The sequence below is a fragment of the Corapipo altera genome, unplaced genomic scaffold (genome assembly GCF_003945725.1).
Source record: "Corapipo altera isolate COAL_440 unplaced genomic scaffold, ASM394572v1 191, whole genome shotgun sequence".
Lineage (NCBI taxonomy): Eukaryota > Metazoa > Chordata > Aves > Passeriformes > Pipridae > Corapipo > Corapipo altera.
The window spans coordinates 103,394-124,745 of record NW_020885097.1 but is presented as its reverse complement, the minus strand read 5'-3'; the positions used below and the strand labels follow the sequence as shown (position 1 = coordinate 124,745).

Here is a 21,352-nt window from a genome sequence, read left to right as displayed (position 1 = left end):
GGATTGGAGTGAAAAATATGAGAGATTGGGTTTCAGTGAAAAATATGGAATATTGGGATTGTGATGAAAAATATGGACTATTGGGATCATAGTGGAAAATATGGAATATTGGGATCACAGTCAAGAATATGGAGTGTTGGGATTGTGGTGAAAAATATGGAGTATTGGGACTATGTTGAAAAATATGAGTTATTGGGTTGCAGTGAAAAATGTGGAGTATTGGGATTATGGTGGAAAATGTGGAATCTTTGGATTGTAGTGAAAAATATGGGGTATTGGGATCACAGTGAAAAATGTGGAGGATTGGGATTGTGGTGAAAATATGAGGAATTGGGTTGCAGTGAGAAATATGGAATGTTTGGATTGCAGTGAAAATGTGGAGCATTTGGATTGTGGTGAAAAATGTGGAGTGTTGGATTGCAGTGAAAAATATGGAGTATTGGGATTGCAGTAAAAAATAGGAAGTATTTGGATTGCAGTGAAAAACATGGAATATTGGGATTGCAGTGAAAATGTAAAGTATTGGGATTGCAGTGAAAAATATGAAATATTGGGATTGTGTTGAAAAATATGGAGTGTTGGGATCACAGTGAAAAATGTGGAGTATTGGGATTGAAGGAAAAATATGGAGGATTGGAATTGGAGTAAAAAATATAGAGTAATGGGATTGTGATGACAAATATGGAGTACTGGGAGTGCAGTGGAAAATGATGAGTATTGAGATAGCAGTGAAAAATATGGAATATTGGGATTGAAGTGAAAAATATTGTAGATTGAGATTGCAGTGAAAATAGGAAGTACTGGGATTGTGGTGAAAATTATGAAGAATCTGGATTGTGGTGAAAAATATGGAGTACTGGTATGTCAGTAAAAATAGGAAGTATTTGGATTGCAGTGAAAAATATGGAATATTGGGATTGTGGTGAAAAATATGGAGTATTGGGATTGCAGTGAAAAATATGGTGTGTTGGATTGCAGTAAAAAATATGGAGTATTGGGATCATAATTAAAATTGTGGAGTATTAGGATTGCAGTGAAAAATATGGAGTGTTGTGATTGCAGTGGAAAATATGAAGTACTGGGATTGCAGTGAAAAATGTGGAATATTGGGATTGTGGTGAAAAATATGGAGTATTGAGGAGAAGCAGAGGGAACGGCCTCTAGCTGGGCCAGGGGAGGCTCAGGTGGGATATCAGGAGGAATTTTCTCATGGAAAAGGTGGTGAGGCCTTGTCAGGGGCTGCCCAGGGAGGTTTGGAGTGCCCAGCCCTGGAGGTGTCCCAGGAAAGCCTGGAAGTGAATTATATCATAGACAGATGCATCTTATTCCTTCAGCTCTGCAAGTTTAATTTGGTATTATTTTCATGCACCCCCTAATTCTGATTAACCACTTCCCTAAAACTACCTGGATTTAGCCTGATTTGTCTGTTACTTGTGTTTTTTTCTGCTCTAAGAAGTTAAATAAACTCACATTTATGGGTAAGGAGCACAGGAAAGGATTAAACTAAACACATACAATCATTTTGGGAATTCTCAACTGGACTGATGAGGGGGAAAAAAAAGCAATTTGGGAAGAATCCTTGGGGGTCCTTTCCAGCTGAGGATATTCTGGGATTTCAGAAATGAGTGGTTGAGGTTTTTCACATTCCCTGAGAGATGAGTAAATCTGAGAGCTCCAGGAAAATCCTCCAGGAGCAACATTCCCATCCAGCTCCATTTCGTCCTGCCGCTGGTTTTAGCGGCGCTTGGAGGGGCAGAGGGAATTCTGCTGGAATTTTGGAATGTGAGGGAGGTGGTGCTGCACCAACTCCATCAAAAGCTCTCCTGGGTCGTGCTAAGCCAGGCTGCAAATTCCTCGGATCCTTGAGCAGTTCCAGAGCTGACACAAACCTGGGAAAATCTGGGGGTTGGTGTTGAAATAGCTGAAGGTGGGAACTGTGGAGAGAAGGAATATAAAAGGTGGTTTGGTGTTGCCAAAGTTCCTGTTCCATCCACAGCTGCTCTTGGAAAGATTCTTATGGAATCCAGGAAGATTCTTGTGGAATCCAGGAAGATTCTCATGGAATCAGGGAGTGGTTTGGGTGGGAAGGGACCTTAAAGCCCATCCAGTGCCACCCCTGCCCTGGGCAGGGACACCTTCCACCAGCCCAGGTTGCTCCAACCTTTCCTTGGACACTTCCAGGGATCCAGGGGCAGCCACAGCTTCTCTGGGAATTTTTTTCCAGGGCCTCCCCACCCTCACAGACAAGAATTCCTTCCCAAGATCCCACCTAAATCTACACTTTTCCAGCTCAAAGCCATTCCCTGTGTCCTGTCCCTCCATCCCTTGTCCCCAGTCCCTCTCCAGCTCTCCTGGAGCCCCTTTAAGCCCTGGAAGGGGCTCTCAGCTCTCCCTGGATCCATAGCAGGAATTCTGCCTCCTGAGCTAATTGTGGGACATTAGAATTGCAAATCTCCAGGCCAGGAGTGGCTGCAAATTCCTTCTGAATCTCCTCCAGAGCAGAGCTGTTCCCAGAATTCTAAATTCATGGTTGGGTTAGGAGGGACCTTAAAGATCATCTGGTTCCAACAGGGACACCTTCCACCATCCCAGGTTGCTCCAACCTGGCCTTGGACACTTCCAGGGATCCAGGGCAAGCCACAGCTTCTCTGGGAATTTTTTTCCAGGGCCTCCCCACCCTCCCAGCCAGGAATTCCTTCCCAATATCCCACCTGAATCTCCCCTTTTCCAGCTCAAAGCCATTCCCTGTGTCCTGTCCCTCCATCCCTTGGAACTCTTCTCCTCATCTCCTCGGTTTCCTTTTCTAGTTTCTTCTGGAAAGATCTTAAATTAGGGATGATTTTTTTTTTTAGCAGACAACTTTCTGTCCTTTATTTCCCGTGTCTCAAACACGTTCTGCTCTCCCAGCTCTGCCTGACAATCCTCATTTCTCACATCAGGTCCAAACAAACACCCTCATTTCCCTTGGAATCGTATTCCCAGGAGGGAGGGTTCCATCCTTGCTGAGCCACCAGGAGAAGAAACTTCTTCAGAAATTCATCCCAGCCTTGAACTCTTTGTTTCTTTTCTCTGGAAGTGTCTCTTTAAAAGTCCATCTCATCTTTCTTCTTTGAAAGAAAGAACCTTTTATTCTTTACTGCCAGGAAATTTTTTTTTCCTTGGCTTCTGGAGGACACTTTCTCCTTTTACAAGGAAGGAAAATAAGGTAGAAACGAAGTATTTTCATTTAAAGAAGCAGATTTTCTGCAAGAAAGCTTTTGCTGCTCCTTCCCAGAGGAGAATTTAGCATGTTTTAGGGAAAAAAAGTCTTAATTCTTTCACTGAAAATGTATTTTTGTATTCCTCTTGCTTTCCCTTCTCCTTATGGACACAGGTTGCACAGCTGGAGGAGAAGAAGGTGGGGCAAAAGGTCAGGTTGATGTCAAAAGAATTCTGATTATAATGTGGAAGTCAGGGAGAGAAAAAGTTTTATCCAACAGATTTAGCAAACAGAGAAGCTGAAGATTTTTATTTTATTTATTATATATTTTTATTGGATGGTAGAAAGGAGACCCAGAGAAAATCTCTCATTCCAGGGTTAAAAGGTTGGTCTGGGATTTATGGGAGAACAACCATTCCTTTTGCTCAGAGTTCCACTTAAATCTCAGTTTGCAGCTCCATTTCCAGGAAATATCCCTGGATTTTGGCTGCTTTTCTATTGCAGCAGCTTTAGGGGCGAGGGGGAGGCAGTTGGGTCACAGGAGTGAGTTTATCCCGTGCTGGGAATATTCCCTGGAACAATTCCAGTCTCCTGTAACCCAACTCCAGCTCTAGGTGGAAAAAGGCTCCTGCAGCCCCAAGATCTTCCTCCCAAATCCCTGTTGATGTCCCTGGAGCTGATGTGGAATATTCATGTCCCTGGAGATTCTGTGGAATATTTGTGGAGTTGTTTTATTATGTCTTGGTTCACCTCCTGTGGAGTTTCCTTAATTCTTTCACATCCAGGTTGAAATCTTGGAATCCCAAACTGGTTTGGGTTGGAAGAGACCTTAAAGGTACCTCATCCCACCCCTGCCATGGGCAAGGACACCTCCCACTAGATCAGGGATCCCAACCTGGCCTTGGACACTTCCAGGGATCCAAGAGCAGCCACAGCTTTCTGGGAATTCTTTTCCAGGGCCTCCCCACCCTCCCAGCCAGGAATTCCTTCCCAATCTCCCATCTCTCCCTGCCCTCTGGCAGTGGGAAGCCATTCCCTGTGTCCTGTCCCTCCATCCCTTGTCCCCAGTCCCTCTCCAGCTCTCCTGGAGCCCCTTTAGTCCCTGCCAGGGGCTCTCAGCTCTCCCTGGAGCCTTCTCTTCTCCAGGGGAAACCCCCCAGCTCTCCCAGCCTGGCTCCAGAGGGGTTCCAGCCCTTGGAGCATCTCCTGGGTCTCCTCTGGACTCTCTTCAGCAGCTCCAGGTCCTTCCTGCAGAGCAGAATTGATGGGATAACAAAGATACAACACCGGGAATGAAGGGATGAATTACCTGGACCTTCCCACTGCTTCTCCCGTTGCTCCATGTCCTTCTCAGCCTTTCCCAGTTCAGTGCAATCCTAAAAAACTGGATTTGGACTGGCTGGGATGAGCAGGAGGTACTGTTTTCTCCTGGAGGGCTGTTTTTGTCCCAGTGAGATAATTCCATGCTCTTTTTGAGGGATAAGGACCCTCTGACTCCCTCACACCACGTTGCTGGTTTGTGGTCAGCTCTGCCTGCCACCAGGAAGGGAAAAAATGTGGGGAATTTTATATGGAAAAATATTTAAACATGGGTTCTTTGCCCTCCTTCTCCTGGAGGAATTAATGTATAAATCCACAGAGAGGATTTATAGCATTTTATGGGGTGTTTGTACATCAAACATTGGTGGTAAAAGCGAAGTTGGGGCTTTCTGGAGAGTCCTAAAGAACCTCCTTAAAGAATTCCCACCTTTCAGCCTTCCAGCATCCTATATTTTCCAGTTTCCCTTGCAGGAGAGCATTAAAGAAGTCTCTTCTTAGCTTTCCCGTCTCTCAGGACATTTTCTATAACTTTTCATCTTTTTTCTTCTTTTTTTCTCCTGGAAAAGAATTTGGCTGAGGGTTGAAGAGCCTGTTTTTCACTGGTTTATTCCTGATTTTCATCCAGTTGGTACACATTTGAATATGGAGGTTTTTGCTTCCCTTGAATGGGGAAAAGTCACAGATTTTAAATCAGAGGTACAGCTTCTGTAATATCCCATTTTATTGTTGCTACTGGAATGGTTTGGAAGTGAACTTTCATCCTCACCACTCTTTTATTCCTTAATTTTTTGTCTCTTTGTCCTTAATCCCCCCCAATTTCTGGCACATGTTTTCTTTGCAGATGTTTCTGTCTGGCCCCAGCAATGAAGATGTAATTCAGATCTCGAAAATCCAGTTGAGCTGCTTCATTATTTCGTGTTTGCCACGCCAAGTCGAGTCTTTATTGCTCTGACATTTTTAATTCCCATCTCTGGGATCTCCCAACATTCACTGATATGTTTTCTGAGCTCCTTTTTTTGGGTTTTTTTTGGGAGCTTTCATTCATCAGAGCATCAGTGATGTGCTGAAATCCTCCTTCACGGGACTGCACGAGGGAGCAGAAATAATGAATGCAAACTTAAAGGGGAAAAGAGGAAAATTAAAAAAAAAAAAGAGCAATAAAATATTGGCATGAAAAGAAAGCAAATGTATTCATCTTTCCTCACTTTGTTTTTTACATGATACAGTATAAAAAAGACAGTTTAAAAGGAGATATTTTACAGACGGAAAGAGTTTCAAAGCTTCCCAATATCGATAATTTCAATTTTGCAGCAGGAGAGAAATGCAGGTTCGTTAGAGGGTTTATCATTATTTCTTCTCTGAGGTGGAATTTGGGCATTTGGAATGTGAAAACCTGGAAAAAGGCTGTGTTTGGGGTTCACTGAAAGCGTCCAAGGCCAGGTTGGAGCCACCTGGGCTAGTGGAAGGTGTCCCTGCCCATGGCAGGGAGTGGCACTGGATGGGCTTTGAGGTCCCTTCCAGCCCAACTCATTCCATAATTCCCTGAATTTATGCCTCCAGGACAGGTCAGGATGGGCAGGATGGGAAGAACCAAGGCTTGGGAATGCCCTGGAGCTGCACAAGGCTCAGAGAACTTGGGGTGTGTGAGGATTTGTCTCCATTGGTCCCCAGATTGATCCCAGAATGGGTTGAGTTGGAAGGAAATTTAAAAGTCCTCTAATTCCAACTCTTTCCCACGGGCAGGGACACCACCCACCATTCCAGGTTGCTCCGGCCTGGCCTTGGACACTTCCAGGGATCCAGGGATCCGTATTCAAATGTGTACCAACTGTATGAAAAGCAGGAATAAACCAGTGAAAAACAGGCTCTTCAACTCTCAGCCAAATTCTTTTCCAGGAGGAAAAAAAATAAAAATGAAAAGATACAGAAAAATCTCCCGAAACGGAGACGAGCGCTGAAATGGGGAAAGAAAAACACAAAAACAACCCCAAAACCCCCAAAGACAAATCTTTACAAAAGGCTTCTCCTCGTGTAAGCCTGAGGCAAAACCCTTTTTGGATAATAAAAGAGGGAGCTCAATGATTCCTCTTTGCTCTCTGAGAAGCTGCAGAGCTCCTGAAATTCAGCAGCGCTCCCGCTCTTGGCATAAAATCAGGGAATTGTGCAATGGGTTGGGTGGGAAGGGACCTTAAAGATCATCCAGTGCCACCCCCTACCATGGGCAGGGACACCTTCCACCAGCCCAGGTTGCTCCAACCTTTCCTTGGATACTTCCAGGGATCCAGGGGCAGCCACAGCTTCTCTGGGAATTCTATTCCAGGGCCTCCCCACCCTCCCAGACAGGAATTCCTTCCCTATATCCCAGCTAATTCTTTGGCTGGACAGTTGGATCACAGGGATTTGTGGCCCGAGGAGATCCAAGGTGGCAGCAGAGGAAATGTTTGGGAAGCTGGAGAGCAGGGAATGGTGTCCCCCAAACTGATCTGAGGCTGCTGAGCAGTTTGGGCTGGAAGAGCTTCCCAGCTCTGTGTGGGCACATCATCCAGGAGGGAATGGGAAAATGCCCAGATTGGATGTGGGAATGGCTGGGAGAGCTGGGGGGGTTCCCCTGGAGGAGAGAAGGCTCCAGGGAGAGCTGAGAGCCCCTTGCAGGGCCTAAAGGGGCTCCAGGAGAGCTGGAGAGGGACTGGGGACAAGGCATGGAGGGACAGGACACAGGGAATGGCTTCCCACTGCCAGAGGGCAGGGAGAGATGGGAGATTGGGAAGGAATTGATGACTGGGAGGGGGGGGAGGGGCTGGACTGGAATTCCCAGAGAAGCTGGTGTGGAGATCGATGGAGATCTGAACATATCTAAGGACACAGATCTGCTGGGATGGGTCCAGAGGAGTCCATGGAGATGATCAGAGGATGGAGCAGCTCTGCTGGGAGGAAAGGCTGGGAGAGCTGGGATTGTTCAGCCTGGAGAGGAGAAGCTTTGGAGTGACAAATTATGGTCTTCCAGGACCTGAAGGATCTACAGGAAAGATGGAGAGAGACTGTGGACAAGGGATGGAGGGACAGGACACAGGGAATGGTTTCAAACTAGTTTAGATGGGATATTGGGAAGGAATTGCTGACTGGGAGGGTGAGGAGGGGCTGGGATGGAATTCCCAGAGAAGCTGTGGCTGCCCCTGGATCCCTGGAAGTGTCCAAGGCCAGGTTGGAGCAACCTGGGCTGGTGGAAGGTGTCCCTGCCCATCTCAGGTAGATGGAACTTGATGATCTTCAAAGTCCCTTCCAACCCAAACCATTCCAAAGAATTCAGTTACTTCCAATCCTGCCCAAAAATAACCCCGTGAGAAGAGAAACAGAAAGATTCAGAATTTGGAAACTCAAGCAGATGAATCATTTCAGTGCTTTACAAGAAGGCAAAAAGAAAGAAAAAATCCCCAAATTTTCATTTTGATTTGATCAAATTATGAAGAGTCAACTCTTTAAATTAAAGTGAAGTCCTGGGTTTTGCTGCATAATTAACGTCTATTAATCAAAATGAAAATAATTACAGAAATATGTTTTCCACCAAGGTTTCTGCCACCATTAGGTTCAACCTGGGCTAGTGGAAGGTGTCCCAGGTGGCACTTAAGGTCCCTTGGATGGGCTTTAAGGTCCCTTCCCACCCAACCCATTGCACAATTCCCTGATTTTATGCCAAGAGCGGGAGCGCTGCCGAATTTCAGGAGCTCTGCAGCTTCTCAGAGAGCAAAGAGGAATCATTGAGCTCCCTCTTTTATTATCCAAAAAAAGGGTTTTGCCTCAGGCTTACAAGAGGAGAAGCCTTTTGTAAAGATTTGTCTTTTGGGGTTTTGGGGTTGTTTTTGTGTTTTCCTTTCCCCATTTCAGTGCTCGTCTCCGTTTCGGGAGATTTTTCTGTATCTTTTCATTTTTATTTTTTTTTTCTCCTGGAAAAGAATTTGGTTGAGGGTTGAAGAGCCTGTTTTTCACTGGTTTATTCCTGCTTTTCGTACAGTTGGTACACATTTGAATATGGAGGTTTTTGCTTCCCTCGAATGAGGAAAAGTCACATTATTTGGAGTTTGGTGCTGGTTTTTGTGGAGGTTTTGATCCCTTTGAGTTGTTCTGAAACGAGTTTCACTCACCAGAGTTGGACCAAACCTTTCTCCTCAACAACAACAGGAATATAAGTGGTGTAAATATATTTTCTAAGAGCTCTACCGTCCTCTTTCCATCTAAATTCAGATTTTCACTGTTATCATCTCTCACCCATAATTCAGAAATGGAGTTTTAAATGCCTGGGGGTCCTGATTTCACTGAATGAATGAGGAAGTTTATGGTGGAACCATCAAATCACAGAAAAGAACCTTAAAAGCAAACCCCTATAATGGACAGGGAAACTTCCAGTGGGGGGAAAAAAAAAGCAAGGAATGATGGGAATGAGCGAGGCAGCTCTGCCATCAATTATTCGTGGAACTTTGGAGCAGCTCCTGTAATTTCAAGACGTTTTTTACACCCCCAGAAAACAACTGTTCAGTCTGAATTAACCAGCTTTGAAATGCCTGATAAATGTTCCCAGTTCCTCACTGCCTTTTTTATTTATTCTTATTTTCTGCATTTTTATTTTCCATAAGGAAAATCTTTGGTGTGAGCAACAGGAAAAAAAACAACCCCGATGTTGTTGGCGGTGATGGAAAGTTGGATATTTTTTTTTTTTTGTGTGTTCTGAATTGAGAAAATGTTTTGTGAATTCCAGAATTCCTGGTCTGTGCTACATTTTCCATCAATTTTTTTTTTTCCAGGCTTGTTTTAATTCAGTTTAGAAAGTTGTGGGTTTAAAGAAGGGTTTGATGTGTGGAGAGTTTTTAGGGTGGATTCTCCTTTTGGGAAAGGAGCTTATTCCAGTCTGAGCCCCTCCTGCTTCCGTGGTGGAACATCCCTGGGGGGATCCAAGGAATTCCTGTTGGCTTTTTTTTATAAATGTACTTTTTCCAATTGAATTTCTTCTCTTTTTAATTTGACATATCAGACTTTCAACTCTGTATCAAAACCCCTGAACTCAAATCCAAAGAGAAATGAGGAAAATTATGGGTTTTTTTTTCATGTAGTTGCCTTCACATTCCCTGGGTTTGTGCTGGATTGAGTTTGTTTCCTAAAACTTTATTGGCAAGAGACCTTGGAGCCCTTTCCAGGGTCTAAAGAGGCTCCAGGAAAGCTGGAGAGGGACTGGGGACAAGGGATGGAGGGACAGGACACAGGGAATGGCTTTAAGGTGGAAAAGGGGAGATTTAGGTGGGATATTGTGAAGGAATTCCTGTCTGTGAGGGTGGGGAGACCCTGGAAAAGAATTCCCAGAGAAGCTGTGGCTGCCCTGGATCCCTGGAAGTGTCCAAGGCCAGGTTGGAGAAACCTGGAATAGTGGAAGGTTTCCCAAAGTAGACACCAAAATAGATTAAAAAAAAAAAAAAAAGGCCTTACATCCCATTTTTCCCACTTTTCCCCCTTCATTCTTTGCTCCTGATGTTTTATTTACACAGGTTTTATCACAGCCTGGGATTGTTTTCCAGCTCCGAGTTTGATCACCCTCACACCTTCCTGATGAAGAGGGACTTTCACCAGGAACTGGAGTGACAGGACAGTGGGAATGGCTTCAAACTGCCAGAGGGCAGGGAGAGATGGGATATTGGGAAGGGATTCCTGGCTGGGAGGGTGGGGAGGGACTGGAATAGAATTCCCAGGGAAGCTGTGGTTTCCCTTGGATCCCTGGAAGTGTCCAAGGCCAGGCTGGAGCAACCTGGAGTAGTGGAAGGTGTCCCTGCCCGTGGCTGGGGTGGCCCTGGATGGGCTTTAAGATCCCTCCCAACCCCAATTCTGGGATTCCATGATCTTATGGAATCTGGAGAACAGGATCCTGGAGTGATCCATGATTTCCTTGTGCTGTGACACCAAGGAATGTTCCAGGTGCTCATGGCAGACCCACCACTCAGGAACCACCTCCAGGTTTTTGGAGCTCCTTCCAAAGCCACCATTCCTCATCCCAACTCACCTTTTCCCAGCCACATCCCTGTTTTTCCTAGGGCTGGATTTCCCCCTTTTCCCTGGTTTAAATCTCCTTTGGAAATGCAGCTGGTTTTTTAGGACTTGGCACCTGCTGCTGGCCTTGGAATTCTGATGGATTGCCTAAAACAGCCCGGGATTTTTCTGCAGTAGGAATTGGGTCTGCAGGTCCCTAACGGCATATTCCAGAGTTCTGATGGAATTTTAAAGAGCCTTTCCAGCATCAGGCTTTCCCAAAATCTGCATTTTTCAGTGAAAGATGACCCTGGTTTCCTCCTGATCTGCAGTTTTCAAGGAATCTGTTCAGGCTCCTTCCATCCTTTTTTCCCTGCCCTCGATTTTTCCTTCATCACCCCATGGAGCAGGAATGAGTTGCTGCAGTACAGGAGCATCCCTGTGGAAATTCCAGGGAAGAGGAGGAGGAGGAAGAGTTGGAAACCTCATTCCATGGAGTTCTTTATGGAAAATTGAAGCTGGAAGCTGATGGAAACTCCCTTTCCCTGTGGGTTTCCTGCCCTGCACTCCTGTCCAAGTGCACTTTGTTTGGGAAAAAAAATCTTTATATGGAATCATAAAATTCCTCTCCTTGGAATAGAGGAGAATCAGGCAGAGCAGCTGTGGGGGAATTTCTAATGCAGATTTTTCAGGATAAAGGAATTCCTGTGTTGTTCCCATTCCCTTTCCTTTAGTACAAGTATCATTATTAGTAAAAACACATTTAAATAAGCTGTAACATTCCCTCTGGTGATGCCCTAAAATACTGGGAGTTGGGAATTCGGAGCAAGCCATGTCTTCTGTTGGAATATAAGAGCATGTGAAGTGTCAGACTTGAGTGTATCCAGTTTTCCCTGGCTCCTGGAGACTCTGGATGAGGGAAAACCCAAAATGTTGTGTGTTTAGCTGGGCTTCGAAAGAGCTGACGTGTCAAATCATGGAATCGTGGAATTGTTACGGTTGGAAAAGACTTTTCCATCATCCAATCCAACCAGGAACCCACCTTTAAATGGAATTTTGTAGCTTCTTTCTGGCCCACCAGGCTGGGAAGGGCTGTGGGGAGGCAGCTTTGGGATCTGGAACAGGTTGGAAAAGTGAAGTGTGTTGGGATAACGTGGCAGGATCTACAAGGGAAAATTCCTTTTCCCTGCAAAGGAAAACAGGCAGCAGGAAGGATCTGTGAGTCTGGATGGGCTGGAACCTCCTCGTGCCTTTTTTGGGAAAGCAGGAATATCGCACTGGGGAGGAGGAATTCCATAAGGAATTGAAGTGGTGCTGCCTGGGCTGGGCAGTGCTGGATTGTCCCTTGGAGAAGGTGTGAATCCATGGAAAAGCTCAGAGGAGTGACGGGATGAGCAGGAAAAGGTTTTGCTACAGGAGAAAGCAGGGAAATTATCCATGAGGATTGTTCCTGGAGAAGTCCAGGAAGGCTGCAGGGAATAGGAGCCTTCAGAAGGAGAATTTTATCCTGAAGGAGAAGCCAGGAATTGGCATAAATGGCAGGAGGAAGCTGGGTCAGGAAAGCAGGAAAAGCTGTTGGGTTCTGGAGATGGGCACAGCTGAAGCAGGAGCTCCAGGGAGAATCCAGGGCTGGGAATTCTGTGGGCACAGGCTGGGAATTCTGTGGGCACAGGCTGGGGGAGCAGTGCTTGATGCTGGCAGTGCCTCTGGATGTGGAGAAGGACGAGCCAGAGCTTCCAAAGGGCTTTTCTGTCCCTTTTTCCATCATTCTGTACCCAGAATCCATGCTGGGTCAGGCAGCAGGAAAAGCTCTTGGACTCTGGAGATGGGCACAGCTGAAGCAGGAGCTCCAGGGAGAATCTCTGGCTGGGAATTCTGTGGGTACAGACTGGGAATTCTGTGGGCACAGGCTGGGGGAGCACTGCTTGGTGCTGGCAGTGCCAGAGCTTCCAAAGGGCTTTTCTGTCCCTTTTCCCATCATTCTGTACCCAGAATCCATCCTGGATCAGGGCTGGGATTTGATTTCTTATCAAAACTCCCACAGCCTGAAGTGGCACTTCATAAAATCCTGGAATGGTTTGGGTTGGAAGGGACCTTAAAGCCCATCCCATTCCACCCCCTGCCATGGGCAGGGACACCTCCCACTCTTCCAGGTTGCTCCAGCCTGGCCTTGGACACTTCCAGGGATCCAGGGGCAGCATTCACTGCCAGGCTTCCTAAAACTGCAGCTCCAGGGAGTCTCAGTTAAACTCTGGAATTATTTGGGATGTGTGTGTGTGTGAAATGCTAATTAGTCCCTTTTGAAAGCAGCAAATGCCAAGCAGCTCCAAGGCCATTATTTGCTTTATCTCTGCATAAATTCCTCAATGCTGAGAGGAATCTTGGACCTGTTATTTAAGCTTTGGACTGGAATTCCCACATCCTTACACTGCTCATTTGCTGATTATGTTCCTGCTGGATCCAGGAGATCTCCTGAAGGCATTTAAAAAGGAGTTGGACCCAGTGTGGTGATGGAAAGGCACAGCCCCACCCCCCCTGGAGCAGGGAATGCTCCCCCCTGGAGCAGGAACTTAAAAGCAATGTCTGAAAAGACAAAAAAAAAAGCCTAAATGTGATTTTTGGGAGGACTGACACGAGAGAGAGAGGGAGAAAAAAAGGAAAATATTCCTTTCTGTCTCCTCCCGGATTTCCACCTGCAGCCTCAAATCCCACAGGGTGTCACAGAGGAATCCCTGGAAGTGTCCAAGGCCAAGTTGGATGGGCTTGGAACAACCTGGGATAGTGGAAGGTGTCCCTGCCCGTGGAACTGGATTGGCTTTAAGGTCCATTCCAACCCAAAGCATTCCAGGATTCTGGGATTCTATAATAAGTTCTTTACTTCTCCCAGTGTTTCAAACAAAAGGGTTTAAACAGGGTTTGGAATTCTCCTCCCTTGCAAGAATTCCTGCAGCTTTCTGCCATTTTCCTCCCAATTCCCATGGATATTGATTGGATATATTGGATATATTCAGTCAAACTCCAAGCAATTTGCAATTTCCAAGTGCAACCAGCACTGAACGCCCAAATTTCCCTGTTTGGGAAATTGTTTCCACCTGTCTGGAAATAATCCCTGGGGTGGGAATTTTGGGGTGGGAAGGCAGCAAAGAGAAAACCTGGAGCCAAAGGTCAAAGGGAGGGAGTCACTGCAAGAGGAGCTGGAGCAGATCAGGGACACCCTCAAGTCATCCCTCCCTTCCACAACTCCACCCATTGATCCCAAACTTAAAAACAATGGAAAAGACAAATGTCCGGAAAGACAAAAAAGCCTAAATGTGATTTTTGGGAGGACTGACAGGAGAGAGAGAGGAGAAAAAAAAGGAAAATATTTCTTTAATTCTCCTCCCAGATTTCCACCTGCAGCCTCAAATCCCACAGGGTGTCACAGAGGAATCCTTGGGAATGATCCAGGCCAGGTTGGATGAGGCTTGGAACAACCTGGGATAGTGGAAGGTGAGAACTTTTAGTCCCACCCTGAAATAACTGATTCACACCTAGTGACAACCCCGCTCATGAAAATTAAGCCATGGAGATTAAATAAACACCCAGGGCTGGAAATGCAGAATTCCTATCAGGCTATTTTTATTTTCATGTCAAGCTCGTTTTGTGATGATGTTTAATTAGCCCTGAATCTTCCTGACATCGGTGGTTTTGAATTAAAGAAAAAAATAATTAATTATTTCCACAATTAATTACAGGGAATTAATTCCGTGGCTTTACCTGGCTGTGGATGCCGAATTTTGTTTTTTCCTCCCTGACAGAACTCCAGGAAAAGTGCCATAAGTTTATTGGAATGCCTTTTATGCCATTGCTGGCCTAAATTAAAGCTGTTTTTAACACGAGGTAATAGCTGTGGTTAGATCAGATGAGGTTCAAGATAACTGATGCTCTAAATATCCCTGGAGTGGAAAGATAGATCCTATTAATGGCTGGAAAATTCGCTCTGTTTGTAGGGATGTGAATGGAGCAGGAACAGAACTAGGCCTGGATAAAGTTGAGTTTAAGGCTTAACGTGGAGCTCGGGTTTGTTCCCAACTGGAATAAGCACCAGGAGAACTGCAGGAGGCACCTCAGAAAACGTGGAATGCCAGGATGGTTTGGGTTGGGAGGGACCTCAAAGCCCATCCAGTGCCACCCCTGCCACGGGCAGGGACACCTTCCACCAGCCCAGGTTGCTCCAGCCTGGCCTTGGACACTTCCAGGGATCCAGGGGCAGCCACAGCTTCTTTGGGAATTCCATCCCAGCCTCTCCTCACCCTCCAGATCCTCCACCTGCAGGACTCCACCTTATTTTGGGTAATTAGAGGAGCAGAATTAAGAAAATTTAGATTTTGACGGGGTTTTCTTCACCCTCTCTGCATCTCCACCCCCTTTCCCTCTCCCTAATTCTCTGCTCTGCTGAGAGCACCCATGGGTGCCCAGGTGTAGCTGAGCCAAGCTTTGCTCCAGTTTTCCCACTTTTCCCACTTCTTCCTTTTTTGTGTGTGTGTAAAATCGCTCCCACCAGTTTTGCATCAAGTTCTGGAGGTTAATGATCTTTGGGATCTCCATCCCCATTTGCAATTCTCCTCCAAGAAGCTCTTTTGAGCAGGTTTTTTTGGGAAGGGAGGTTTGGATAATGGCAAACCAAATACCATTATCCAAGGAAAAAATCTCGGCCGCCCCTTGGGATTTACAAGCCATTTCTTGATTTTTAAAAGGTTTTTTTACAAGCTTTTGGGTCGGATTTTTTGCTACTGGGGGCAGAATTGTTGGGAAACATCGGGATGGAGAGAAGCAAGACGTGGTTTGGACGAGCCCCTAAGGCTCCTTTCCAAAGTGGGCGGGAATTTAGGCTCCTGGAATTTTGGGCTGGCTGGGGAATTTCTTGGAATCAGCAGAAAAGACTTCACTTGTCTGGGCACTAAATATTCTGGGCAGGTTCATTTTCCTCTTTGCCACAGTTTTTGTTGGATTGGTCATCTTCATTTGCCTCCAAGGAGTTTCTTCCACGGCCTCCTTTTTTTTTTTTTTGATCATCCACTCACTGTTATTTATGTCCTCTGCTCCTGGAATTCTTTTTATTCCTCTGCCCCTAAAATGTGTATTTTCTATTCTTTTGGAGCAAAACTGGGGGAAAATTCTGCCTTCTTTAGGAGCTCGGATTGTCAGACAGGTTCCCACTGACATTTTTTTTAATGGCAAAGAATTTAAGGCTGGAAAAGAAATGGGAGCCTTGGAAGGGCAGAAGGGAGGAAACCTGGCACTTTGTGTTATCATGGAATTCCAGGATGATTTGGGTTGGAAGAGACCTTAAAGCTCATCCAAACCATCTCCTGCCATGGGCAGGGACACTTCCCACCATCCCACGTTGTTCCTGGACTCATTTATCTATTATATGGGAAGAAATTATCAAATACATATATTATTCTCTATTAAAATGCTTTTATTTTCATTTTTACCCATTCTAAGTTCAGGAGAAGGGTGTGAGAGAGCAGTGGGGCTTTACCAGCAGCCTCTGCTCTCAAGGCACCACTATTTACACTCAATAGATCCAGAATTCAGTTTTTCACGGGGATTTTAAACTTTGTGAGGAGTGTCTGGAAAAATTCTACCGAAACCATTAAGTGGAGATGGACTTACTCTGGAAATCCACTTTCCTAACCCGGTTTGTCGTTCAGTAATTCCACCAAATTAAGTTTCTTTTCTTCAAAAAAAGCAAAGGAAGGAGCATTAATTAAGTTTGGGATTCTGCAATCCATAATTACTCATTTAACACGTTAAAAAGCCCTATTTGCAACAATTATTCCTGCACTTCAGGTGGCCTTTAATATTTGTGCCTCTCTCTTCTGCACTGGTTGGAAAAGCATTTTTTCTTTCTTTTATTATGTTAAAAAATAGGCAGAAATAATTAAACCCAATGTTAACTGGTAAAAAACCCCCAACAAACCAGTCCCTGCAGTGTCAGAGTGGCTTTAACTTTTTTATCCCCTTTTTTAGTCCCCCTTTTTGTTGCTGCTCGTGGCCCCTCAGGATTGTTCTCTGGAACACTCTGATGCCCCTGGAATGAGAAGGTGGCTCCATTTCTTGATTCAAGGGCTCTTGATTTAATGGTAACCCTGTGGAATTCTTTAATCAGCTCTGATTACAAATTCTCTCCCAGAATTTCACATCCCAATTGACCACGACATGGTTTGACCTCCTTTATCTCTCTGGGTTTTTTTTTTGGGGGGCTGATTTTTATTTTGTGCTGCTCTTCTTATAATTCAGTGAAATCTCTTGTATTTAATTAAAAATCCTCTGATGGTGGTTTGAAGAGGTGAAGAACCCTCTTTTCTTCACAACTTCCTCTCTGAAACAAATAACTCTGCTTCTTCCCTCATTTAGAACTGGGGTTTCTTCCTTTTGTTGCTCTTGAAATTTATTACCAATTTTAAATTTAAATTTTAAATTCTAAATTTAAATTCTAAATTTAATTTTTAAATTTAAATTTCGAATTTAAATTTTAAATTTAAATTTTTTTTATTTATTGGCCAAAAGAGCTCTTTTGTACCTGAAACCTTTAATAAATTAATTATTCGCTCTCCTTGTTTGAGGAATTAAATGTGTTGTACCCTTTCTGCCTTTCTCTGCAAACTCATGTCCTGGGTACTTTTTCCAGTGTTTGAGTGCTTTCCTGTTGCTCTTTTCTTAGGCCTTTTAATTTCTTAATGTTGTTTAGGAAGTGATTCCAGGGATTCCCTCAGTCCAGGGAGTGCTTAATACTCCGTGGGGGGATCTCAGACCATCCCAGACACCAGCCTGGTGCTGGTGTCCCCTGTTAGGAGTTCATGGATGAGCTTCATCCTGGGGGAGAAACTGATTTTATTCTTGGGAAAATCTGCTGAACTGTCTTCATCTGTGCCACGTGCACATGGAATTGTGTCATGGAATTATGGAACAGTTTGGGTTGGAAGGAAACTTAAAGCCCATCCAGTGCCACCCCTGCCATGGGCAGGGACACCTTCCACCAGCCCAGGCTGCTCCAACCTGGCCTTGGACACTTCCAGGGATCCAGGGGCAGCCACAGCTTCTCTGGGAATTCTATTCCAGGGCCTACCCACCCTCCCAGCCAGGAATTCCTTCCTAATATCCCAACTAAATCTACCCTTTTCCAGCTCAAAGCCATTCCCTGTGTCCTGTCCCTCCATCCCTTGTCCACAGTCTCTCTCCATCTTTCCTGGAGATCCTTCAGGTCCTGGAAGGCCACAGTCAGGACACTCCAAAGCTTCTCTTCTCCAGCCTGAACAATCCCAGCTCTCCCAGCCTTTCCTCCCAGCAGAGCTGCTCCATCCTCTCATCATCCTGGAGCCTCCTCTGGACCCATCCCAGCAGATCTGTGTCCTTAGATATGTTCAGATCTCCATCGATCTCCACACCAGCTTCTCTGGGAATTCCATTCCAACCCCTCCCCACCCTCCCAGCCAGGAATTCCTTCCCAATCTCCCATCTCTCCCTGCCCTCTGACAGTGGGAAGCCATTCCCTGTGTCCTGTCCCTCCATGCCTTGTCCCCAGTCCCTCTCCAGCTCTCCTGGAACCCCTTTAGGCCCTGCAAGGGGCTCTCAGCTCTCCCTGGAGCCTTCTCTTCTCCAGGGGAACCCCCCGAGCTCTCCCAGCCTGGCTCCAGAGCAGAGGGGCTCCAGCACTGGGAAAATCTCCAGGGGCTCCTCTGGACTCTCTCCAGCAGCTCCAGGTCCTCCCTGTGCTGTTCCCAGGTGTTGGAGCAGCTCTGCAGGGGGGTCTCACCTGCGGGGGCAGAGGGGCACAATCCCCCTCACCTCCTGCCCCACCTGGGTTTCTGGGCTGTCAGGGCACATTTCCAGCTCATGTCCAGCTTTCACCCACCAACACCCCCAATCCTTCTCCTCAGGGCCGTTCCCATCCCTATGGAAAGGGAAGATTTTAGCAGGTGGGGTTGTTTTATCTCAGTGCTGCACGTGCAAAACCCTCCAAGCCACTGCTCTCAGGGGACTCCAGAGCTAATCCAGCCTCCTAAACGATTGGAATTGGTGTCTTTGGATAAAGAAACCCCTCTGGCAGGGCTGTGCCCTCCTCCTGATGCCATTGGGATGTTCTCCTACGAGCAGCTTCCAACCAGGTGTATTCACAACCCCACTAAAAGAGCCGAGCGAACCTTTTCCCGATAAAACCGCCGAGCGTTCCTTGCATTTTCCCCCTTGGATCCTTTGTTGATCCACTGCGGGCAGCAATCAGCTGGAGCCTGGCAGGGAATTGTTGGGTATTGTTGGCTGCCGAGGTCGTTCGGGCTGTCCTTTTGTGTGGGAGCGTGTTAACAGCCTCCCGGCAGGGCTTTGATCTCCTCCAAACGCTATCGCGGATCAATAGAAGCTCCTCGGGGGGTCTCCCGGGGTCGCGCTCTCAGCCGTGGGAACAAGGAGGGAACGCGCTCGCTTCCCTTTAGGATGTGCCTTTGGAAGTGCTGCTTGTTTTGTCTGCACAGCACCGCGGGGGCACAATAAACCTCTTTTCAAGAGGGGAAAAGGAGCTGATGTTGGAGCTCCACGGCGCTTGGCTTCCCGATTTCCAGCTTTTTGGAGCTGTTGTGCCTCCACGCTGACGGGCAGAGGGCGGGACAGCTCGTTGTCCTTTCCACGGGAATGCAGGAAAGAGATATATGGAATTATTATTATTCTTTAGGTCACACATCAAACATTTCAAACCTGCCTTGCCAGAGAAGCTGGGGCTGCCCCTGGATCCCTGGAAGTGTCCAAGGCCAGGTTGGAGCAACCTGGGCTGGTGGAAGGTGTCAGGTTGGAACTGGATGAGCTTTAATGTCCCTTCCAGCACAAATCATTCCATGATTCTGGGAATTATAGAAGGTCTGTCCTATGAGGAGTTGAGGGAGCTGGAGGGGCTCAGCCTGCAGAAAAGGAGGCTCAGAGGGGACCTTCTGGATCCCTAAAATTTCCTGGAAGGAGGTTGGAGCTGGGGGGGGGGTCGGGCTCTGCTCCCAGGGAACAAGGGACAGGAGGAGAGGGAACGGCCTCAACTTGGACCAGGAGAAGTTTAAATTGGATATTAGGGAAAAGTTCTTCCTGGCAGGGGCTGCCCAGGGAGGTTTGGAGTGCCCAGCCCTGGAGGTGTCCCAGGAAGGCCTGGCCGTGGCACTCAGTGCTCTGGGCTGGGGGACAAGGTGGGCATCGGGCACAAAGGGGACTTGATAGGCTGGGAGGGCTTTTCCAACCTCAGTTATCCTGGGATTCTCTGATTCCATGAGCCATGGAGAGTGGAAGGTGATCTTTGTACTTTTAGGATTTGACCTAAAATGACTTCTTTTTCAACTGCTTGGGTTTCCTGGATCTCGTTTGCCACCTTCTGAAGGGAACAAGGGACAGGAGGAGAGGGAACGGCCTCCAGCTGGGCCAGGGGAGGCTCAGGTGGGACATCAGGAGGAATTTCTAACTGGAAAGGGTGGTGAGGCCTTGGCAGGGGCTGCCCAGGGAGGTTTGGAGTGCCCAGCCCTGGAGGTGTCCCAGGAAGGCCTGGCAGTGGCACTTGGTGACAAGGTGGGCATCGGGCACAGGGGGTGGACTCTGATCTTGGAGCTCTTTTCCAGCCTAAATGATCCTGGGATTAAAACTTGTGCTGGGTTAAGGAGGTTCTGGTAGTGGAAAGGACGTGAAGAAGGTTGTATTTTGTATTTCAGAATAACTCAGGGGGTTCAGGACTGTCAGGCTCAGCTCTGTGATGGAGCCGTTTCTGTCGGTTCCCAGATGTTTGTTTATTATTATCCCGCCTTCCAAGCGTCTCCCGCTTGGATCGTCTGAAGACAAAGGCAGCTAATTAACAAATGTAAGCAGCCAACTGTGCAGCCCCAGCAGCTGAAATGAGATGATGCAGCAAATAAAGGCTGCCATCCTGCTGGCCTGTTCCCCCTGGAGCTCAGGTGAGGGTTCTCCTGGAATCATGGAATATCCTGAGCTGGAAGGGACCCCCAAGGATCATCCAGTGCAACTCCTGGCCCCGCTCCGGACACCCCAACGATTCCACCATGGATCTCTATCCAAACCACCCAAAATTCCAAGTGTGATTTGAAAAGCCAAAGTGTCCCCCCCTCCAAGTCATTCCTGTTCCTTTCACTGAGGAAAAAAAAAATCCTTCTTAATTTATCTCTCTATGAATCCCTCCATTTTCCTTCTGCTTCCTTTAGTCCCAGGACATCCTTTTGATTTGTGACACTTCCCTGATTTGTACAATAGCCACATTTCCCTTTATTCCTTCTTTTCACCTCATCTCAGTTTCCTTATTATTTTATTCTTATTTTTTGCTTAAATCCCTGAACAAAGTATTCCTCAGGAGGGAAGATGACAATATTCAGGTTTTTATTGCCAGCAAACAGGAATAGAAGTGGTGATCCAGGGGTGACTGATGGAATTCCTGAGTCAAATCAGCTGGCAGAGCTCTGGGAGAGAAACCCAGAGCTGCTGGAAAAGGCAGAAAAGCCTCTGAGCCAGCCCAGGCTCTGCAGGGAGAGTTTCCTTCCCTGGGACTGGAGGGAACAGGAAAATCCTGGATTTCATGATTTGCTGGAGTAGGAGCACCTTTAATTCCAGCAAACAGGAGCAGCTCCAGGGATCCCAAATCCCAGCAGAGACATCAGGGAGTCTGGGGTGGAAACCTGACTTTGGAGCCATCCAGATAAAACCCTTTTCCATCTCTGATGACACTTCCCTAAAAGACCAGGGTAAGACTTGCTTGGGAATCGAAATCCTGGAATTTTCTGGAGTTTTCTGCAGTTGGAATGATGCCTT

General features: G+C 46.5%; 1 protein-coding gene across 1 annotated transcript in view; it reads left to right on the top strand.

Moving 5' to 3' along the window:
- Positions 1-21,352, top strand: part of LOC113960223 (MAM domain-containing glycosylphosphatidylinositol anchor protein 2) — a gene marked incomplete at its 3' end in the record, with an annotated part of 214,775 nt that overhangs the window by 93,341 nt on the left and 100,082 nt on the right. The gene's annotated exons all lie outside the window — the stretch shown is intronic.